This window comes from Gigantopelta aegis, chromosome 6, assembly GCF_016097555.1.
Source record: "Gigantopelta aegis isolate Gae_Host chromosome 6, Gae_host_genome, whole genome shotgun sequence".
Lineage (NCBI taxonomy): Eukaryota > Metazoa > Mollusca > Gastropoda > Neomphalida > Peltospiridae > Gigantopelta > Gigantopelta aegis.
In genome coordinates this window covers 6,692,346-6,701,172 of record NC_054704.1, presented here as the reverse complement: position 1 = coordinate 6,701,172, position 8,827 = coordinate 6,692,346, and the positions used below count along the sequence as shown (strand labels likewise).

The 8,827-nt window shown below is 38.1% G+C and overlaps 2 non-coding genes across 2 annotated transcripts; both read right to left on the bottom strand.

Moving 5' to 3' along the window:
* Positions 1 to 1,388: 1,388 nt before the first annotated feature.
* On the bottom strand, positions 1,389 to 1,459 carry Trnag-ccc. Its single transcript has one exon. It is a non-coding gene; the product is annotated as a tRNA-Gly (tRNA).
* A 6,471-nt stretch (positions 1,460 to 7,930) lies between these two features.
* Positions 7,931 to 8,001, bottom strand: Trnag-ccc. Its single transcript has one exon. It is a non-coding gene; the product is annotated as a tRNA-Gly (tRNA).
* Between the last annotated feature and the right edge of the window lie 826 nt (positions 8,002 to 8,827).

Genomic DNA, 8,827 nt, shown 5'->3' with positions numbered 1-8,827 from the left:
GTGGTTCGATCCTGCGACGCAAGCACCTCCAGCGAGCACTCAACCGACTGGGCTAAATCCCACCCAATCATTAGAACACGTCGTACTGCATCTGATAAGGAATTAAAGATAACAATAATAAATATATAAATTATAATCAATATGTTCAGGATGTAGGTATTCAAAACAAGATGGAGGGACGGACGGATGGATGTGATGAATGGGTGGATGAATGGGGATGGTTAACTTTAAAGTTTGTTTTGTTTAACGACACCACTAGAGCACAGCTATTTAATGTCCAGTTTCCCATTAGGTCAGGTCAGGGTTTAACGTGCACATTCAGAACAAGCTGTTGTCGCGCACGGCTGTCATGGGCGCAGGTGTCGGCATAAGCGTACGAGACAGGGGCGGGGGCGGGGGGGGGCAATTACCCCCCTAGTGCTGGAGCAAAACCTCAAATTCGGGCAAAGATTATACAGATATTCAGGCAAAATGTGCTAACCTGAGACCTTTCTACCATTCTACCCTCAAAATTCATTTGCAACCCTATATAGCTCTTTGGTAGTAATGCTAATATGAATAAAGAAAGAAAGAAAGAAATGTTTTATTTAACGACGCACTCAACACATTTTATTTACGGTTATATGGCGTCAGACATATGGTTAAGGACCACACAGATTTTAAGAGGAAACCCGCTGTCGCCACTACATGGGCTACTCTTCCGATTAGCAGCAAGGGATCTTTTATTTGCGCTTCCCACAGGCAGGATAGCACAAACCATGGCCTTTGTTGAACCAGTTATGGATCACTGGTCGGTGCAAGTGGTTTACACCTACCCATTGAGCCTTGCGGAACACTCACTCAGGGTTTGGAGTCAGTATCTGGATTAAAAATCCCATGCCTCGACTGGGATCCGAACCCAGTACCTACCAGCCTGTAGACCGATGGCCTACCACGACGCCACCGAGGCCGGTACTAATATGAATAAGTGCTGTTAACCAGATTCAGGCATTTTTGTTTAATTGGGGCAAAAGTCAGCATGCCCCCCCCCCCCCCCCCCCCCCCCCTTTCAACAATGGGAGCCCGTACGCCTGTGGACCGCCTCCTCCGTCCAGGATAGGAAAAGAGTTTGGGGACTGTAGCATGCGGGAGCATTTTTGGTGTTATTGAATTTTGAATAACCCGTAGAATTAAGTCACAAAGTAAAACATTGTGAAAAACATTTTGAAGCAATTTTGGCGCATTTTGGAATGTATCATCGAATGAGAAATGGGGAGCTAATTAAGTTCAGCAGCAATCGGACCACCGACGGGTATCGATTCCAAACAGACCGCATATCAAGCGAGCTCACAGTGCTTTTATATTTTAACACAAAACACATAATTTTAAACTGTATTAACAATAAGTAATGCGCCGCCCGGGAATCGAACCCGAGTCGCAAGAATGGGAATCTTGCATGATACCACTACACCAGAGGCGCTTGATATAGTTAGCTTGCTGCACAATAGTGTTTATGCACATGGTGGTCGAATGAGATAATCTCATTATCACAGATAACTTGTCAGGTCATTTCAGAGCAAGCTGTTGTAGCACACGCCTGTCATGGGTGCAGGTGTCCACTTTCGCCAGCTCCTCCGTGCAGGACAGGAAAGGGGTTGGGGGTGGGAGAGGGGACTGCCTTCGCTTGACAAGTGCAAGAGAGCACGAGCAGCCCGACCAGGGTCGGTAGCGGGCGGGGTATTTGTGGCGCTATTGAATTTTGAAAATGGCCTATAGGTTAAAGTTTGTTTGTTTAACGACACCACCAGAGCACATTGATTCATTAATCATCGGTTATTGGGTGTCAAACAGCCGCCACATTTTTCCATTAATAGCAAGGGATCTTTTATATGCACCATCCCACAGATAGGATAGCACATACCACGGCATTTGATATACCAGTCGTGGTGCACTGGCTTGAACGAGACATAGCCCAATGGGCCCACCGACGGGGATCGATCCTAGACCATCCACGCATCAGACGAGCACTTTACCACTGGGTTATGTCCCGCCCACTGGATGGGAACGGATAAGGAGACCTGACTGCATATTTATGAAAAGTATTCACGGTTTGAAATTCGACACTATTTGACTACCGAAACACGCGTCCTCCCCACGGCACCCACCATATTAACTCTTCAAGATTCAATAAAAGTATCAAAAATATCGATCAGCTATCGACAGGGTCAGAAGTTCTACAAACAAAGCCTGGAAGTTTGTGGGAAAAATTACTCAAGGCCACAGAAATATTAAATGTACCGCCGTGTGAAAAACTAGCGCCCTCTGGCCAATGGCGACACAATACCGAGATTCCGTCTGCGTTCAGAGGGCAATTTCCAGAAGAAGGGTGAGCAAACACTGATGGTCGAAATCACATCACCAATATTTGATATATTTCCATCAAGTCGTATTGACGTAACACTTGCATCCTGCATGCAGATGAAAAGATAAATTATGAAATATTTCCGCAAGCATTTCCAAATTTTCATCCGATTTTGTGATCTGTGAAAACTGACGGTGTTATTCATAAACAAAAAATTGTTTTCATCACGGTGGTATAAAAACACAAAGACCCCCGTGGCACAAAGCGTGATGAAAAATAATATTGAACACGATATTTGTAACCTATGACGTCATTGGTGTTCAACAGCGTAATATCAGCATGTTTGTTTTGGTGGCTGGAAGCAAGTACGAATGTACAGATTTTTTACCTCTCCAGCTGCCGTTAAAGCAGCAGCCCTGATGTATTTTTTTATACGAAAATATATTTAAGCATTTAAAATATACATAATCAGTTTTTGCCTTGATTCTGTAACGCGCCTTTTATTATTTCGTTTTTCATATAATTTATTAATATCTAGGTGAGATTTAAACGCTTTTTGTCACGAAAAACCAAAATGAAATACGAAAAATAAAAAAGCAACGTAGATTATCTTTAACTGAGTATGTACAAGTTGTTAATGATACAGATACAAAATATTCATTGTCGTTTTTTTTACATGTAGCCTATTATCAAATTCCAAAGAACCGGGTACTGATTCTCGAATAGAGTATAAACGAATATTTAAAAATACAGTAAAATGATATACATATATTATACACATGTATATACATACATATTATATGTAAGACTGATTTATCAAGGCGTTCTGTGGGTCCGAACATAGTCCTCTTCCCAAATCAAAGTGTCGCTGAACATTCCCAATTTCTATGCTAAAAATTCCCAATATGTATATTTAATTATGTCTGTTGTAATAAATTAATTTAACAGTGGTGTCCTGTATCATTCAGTGGCCTGAACAAGTATGATTTACTGGCGCTAATTTTCCTAATTCCATCAGACATGGGACCCTGGTAGAAACTCCTGGAGAAATCCTTGTGTAATCACTATATATATATATACATGTATATATATACTGCCAAGATATGATGACTAGATCTATATTTTCGATAACTGATCATAAATATAGTTCTTTACTCTAGTTTCCTGTCTGTGGGAAAGTGCATATAAAATATCGGTTGTAGCGGCGATCCTGTGATGACTACATGTCAGAATTACGAAAGGTTTGACATCCAACAGCCGATAATTAATTAATCAAACTGCTCTAGTGGTTTCGTTAAACAAAACAATCTTTCTGTGTAATAATCATCCACAAGAACATTGTAAACCAATAAATGCATTATTTTGATCTCCTAGACACTGGATTTTGGGTACACTCAAATTTCGGAGAGGGAGGAGAGGATGTCCCTCCAACACCCTCCTCTTAGATCCACACTTGCAATCGTTCGGGAGCAGTTCTTATGTTATACTAAAATTGATGCCACAAAATTAATAGAACTGAACTTAATTAACATAGCAAATGTTCCTTGTATTCTTTATTAATAATTACTTATTCACTTATCTCTACTGATATATCCACTTCACATTTACAGGAAATACTGGAAGAGAACAGCATAGTAGTTAGATGTTATCATTGGGTAGTATTAGATCCATGTACAGATAGTTTGCAATTACACGTATATATATTTAAAATAAAAATGATTATAAATGTTAATATTAGCGATGTTTTGGCACATGTTTGAAGTTAAACTATATTCATACGAATGTGCATATTATCGCTTTCACACCAATAAGCATATTAAAACGTCAAAGCATTGTTGACGTCACATCAAAGGCATGTTGTTGTGTTTATGGTAACGTCTTCGGCGATTTTCGTAATTTAACGAAAAATGTCGAAATACCACTGAAATTCGCACCTCCAGCACCCTTCCCTCGATCCGCGCCTGACAGGGAATAAAAGTAGTACAGAACTATGTACAGTAATAATCTTTTGCCCGTCACCGGCAGGATTGTTAATGCAAAAAATATTATTATTACATAAAACATATTCGTGCACTAAAATATGAGCCAGTTGTTTGTCAAATTCAACATGTAGCGTCATGTCCTTAACCTGTTGATCATCCTTAAGGAATAGTTTAAAGGGACAGACCCTAGTTTTTAAACACTAAGGCATAATGTTCACCTAGACTCTAGTTTTAACCCATACCAATGGACACTAATTTACAAACCTGTAACAAATTTGGACACAACAGAGTGAAACAAGAGTTTGTGACGTTGAAATACCCTTAAACATAGAATAAAACGGGACTCCATAACAGTTACTTCTCAGACGCACGTGCGTTTCTAAAAATATTAAAAATGCATTTTGTGGTATTAGAAACACCAGGATAACCAGAAACACTTCGGTTGTACGGAAATTGATAATCTAAACAATAAAATATAAGTAAAGTAGGATTTCAGTGATCATAAACGACTCTTATAGTGAAAAAATATGCCTTAATGTTTAAACACTAGGGTAAGTCCCTTTAAAGAGAATTCCTGAGTTTGCTGCAATGTTTAAGATGTTATCGGCTAACAGAGACTTTTTGGCGACTGTAATTACATAGACAAATATTTTTGTGCATAAAACATTAGTGGCTGTATACTAAACATGTTTCTGATCGTTCTAATATTTGTACTAGTTTAAATTTAATTTTATTTCCTAAAAAAAAGATTTATTCGTACGTACGAAATTATTTGAAGACAAATCCAGTTTGGGCTTCTTATAAATATTAAGTCGACCAGAAACACATTGAATATGCAGATACTGATATTCTAAACAAGAAACTATATTTAATATGTAAGTTTAATAGTAGAAATATTTTATTAGTCGGAAAAATCTTACAATGCTGCAAACTGTAAATAAAATTAGCGGGACGTTTTTTTTTTTTTTTCTTGTTTTTTTTTTCGTTTTTATTTTGGGGGGGGTGGGTTTGTTTGTTTGTTTGTTTTTGTTGTTTTTTGGTTGTTGTTTTTTTGGGGGGTTGTTGTTGTTTTGTTTGGGGGGTTTGTGTGGGGGGTTTTGGGGGGTGTTCTGTTTTGTAATTTTTTTATGGGTAGGGGTATTTAATTAAAGGTAAAATCGTTACATTTCAGAAGAAAATTTACTATTTTAGTCATTATGTAGCTCAAAGTCAATGTATTTTAAAGCTTCAATCTCTTGGTTTATATATATTATTTTCGTTTACATCAACAAACGTCTGTGAATTGTTATGAAACATACAAGAAATAAAAGAGTAGATTTAGCATAATTTTAAGAACATTCCTAATTTAGGTGTTTGCTCAATTTGTTGAGCTTTGAATAATGTACGGCATTTGTTTTAATGCAATATAATATTATGTAGCTGCTGTGTAACATCGATGGACATTTTTGTCCCAGGGAAGGGCCACAGAACCCCTGTGTCACCTGCGCGTTGACCTAGGCTACTACTATTCTATACTATGTGAAACAGTAAAGTTGTTAAATAAAACGGTTTCCTATTTATTTTTTATATTATGTAGGATTGTCAAATAAATAAAAAACCGGGTTGTGTCGCTTTATCGATATTCTAGGCGAAAAGGATATCAAAACGCGTGGACCTACTACTCTTTAATTTCATTAAATGTTCGTATTATCTCGGATAAATAAAAATGGGCCATTCTAATATTCGCAGAAGAAAGCCAATATTTTAAGACAGTAACCAGTAAAATCTCTCTCTCTCTCTCTCTCTCTCTCTCTCTCTCTCTCTCTCTCTCTCTCTCTCTCTCTCTCTCTCTCTCTCTCTCTCTCTCCCCCTTCCTCCATCTATCTCCCTCTGCCTTCCACTGTCTTCCTCTGTATGTATCAAATAAATTCATTCATTAAAATAAATTAATTAAATTAAATTAAAAAATCAAATAGGCTATGTGAAATCAAATTCATTATGCTTTTAACTCTCCCCCCCCCCCCCCAAAAAAAAAAAAAAAACTATTAATTTCATTCGACCGATTACTTCTTTTTTCCCCCAATGTTTATTTGTCTTGTTTTCCGCTTTTTATAATCTTGTTTGGAATATGTATATTTTGGTGAGGGTGTTTATGGGTGATGAGCTCGCCTGCCAAAATTTTCGGAACGGAGGGAGAGGGGGAAAAGACATAGGCCTAATTATCTTCTGCTGTCGTGTCACATGAGCAAGCAGAAGTGAAAGTCATCGTCGCCATGTGGTTACGTTGACAAAAAGCCCGCGAACACGCTTTTCTACAACCCTGTCGTCTGGGCAGCACGCTCACGCGCATCTGCTCGTGCTCACGCGCTGGCTCGCCGTTGGTTCCCGCCATAAACGTGCCCGCTAGTCGCGTGCCTGACTGATGGCCCCACTTTCATGATGTCGTTACATTTGTTTTACAACTCTCAACAGCTATTGGGCGCTAATATTGCAATGTTATCGTTAATTTAGTGCGAATTAACATCTCAATGAAAATTTCATAGGAATTTAGTCATGCTAATTGGGACGGTGTCGGAAGATTGGCAAAAGAGACACGAGGGAATAACAATCAGTGATGTCCGCATGCGTAATACAATTAGATTGATGGGATGTGCCAGGAGTTTCTCAAAATCTTTGATTTACACTTTCAAGTAAAAATCTTAACTGTTTTTGTTTTGTTTTGTTTGTTTTAATAAAAAAATGAAATGTCAGGCTTATTCTTGTAATAAATAATATTTTAAAAAATAATATAGGCTAAATAAACTTTGTAAAAGTACAGCATAATACACTTTTATCCTGCAATCGTTACATATGTTCACAATATAGGCCTAATTTCTATATTTCGGTCACTGATTACACAAAGTAGCTTTTAAAGACGGGACTACTTTTACCCGTTTTGATCAACAAAGGAATATTGACTTTTGACCCTACAATGTAAATAAACAATATCATGTTATAATATAATAATTAATAATTAATTAACTTTAATAATAACAAGATATTAAGTAAATTTGAATAAGAAGTGTTTTGTTTTGGTATGTATCTAGGCGACAAAGCAATGAATACGCGTGGAAAGTTGTGAAATAAAAAGGTCCATTTCATTTGTTTATTTTATTATTATTTATTATTATTATTATTTTTTTTTTCATTATTTAAAAATATAAAATTGTATTATGTGCGATTGCAGGATAAATAAAATAGATGGTTACTGGACATCGGCTTTATCCAGTTATGTCGAATGACGAATGCCTGGAGGTTCTGCCAGGGGCACTTGCTATTCTAACCTTGCATGATAAAGCCGATATATACTAAGGCAGGAACCAGTTATTTGTATGTATTTAACTTCTTATAATATTACTGTAGTCCCTAGTAAATATAGCATGTCATATTTTAAGGGAGTCCGCAATATAATGTGTTGTTGCACGTGTAATAGAATATATTTGGCTTGAACTAGATGTTAAAATTCGGACACGTTAAGCAAGGAGTTATAAAATTACATTCTTACAAAGCCTATTAAAGTCTTTATATTTTCGGTACTTTTACCACAAAACATATAATTTTAAACTTGATTAATATTAACAAAAAGTAATGCGCCGCCCGGGAATCGAACCCGGGTCGCAAGAATGGGAATCTTGCATGATACCACTACACCAGCGGCGCTTGATATAGTTAGCTTGCTGCACAATAGTGTTTATGCACATGGTGGTCGAATGAGATAATCTCTTTATCACAGATAACTTGTCAGGTCTTGTGGGCGAGACGTAGCCCAGTGGTAAAGCGCTCGCTTGATGCGCGGTCGGTTAGGGATCGATCCCCGTCAGTGGGCTCATTGGGCTATTTCTCGCTCCAGCCAGTTCACCACGACTGGTACATCAAAGGCCGTGGCATGTGCTATCCTGTCTATGGGATAGTGCATATAAAAGATCCCTTGCTGCTAATCGAAAATAGTAGCCCATGGAGAGGCGACAACGGGTTTCCTCCCTTAATATCAGTGTGGTCCTTAACCATATGTGCGACGCCATATAACCGTAAATAAAATGTGTTGAGTGCGTCGTTAAATAAACCATTTCCTTCTTTTTTTTTCTTCTTTTTTTTTTGTCAGGTCATCTCAGAGCAAGCTGTTATAGCACACGCCTGTCATGGGCGCAGGTGTCGACTTTCGCCGGCTCCTCTTGTTCAGGACAGGAAAGGGGTTGGAGTGAGGGATAAATAGTCGACCGCCCGCGCTTGACAAGTGCAAGAGAGCACGCGCAGCCCGACCAGGGTCGGTAGCGGGCGGGGTATTTGTGGTGCTATTGAATTTAGAAAATGTCCTATACTATATAGGATCAAGTTAAAAAATTAAATAATTTTCCCAATTTCGTGAGGTAATTTTGGCGCATAATTTGGAACGGTTCATCAAAAGTAAGATAACTTGTTTCTTTCGTTATTGTTTATAGGTGGCGTTACTCATTGGCCCTTTGTTTATAAAGTTTTAGTTTGGAAT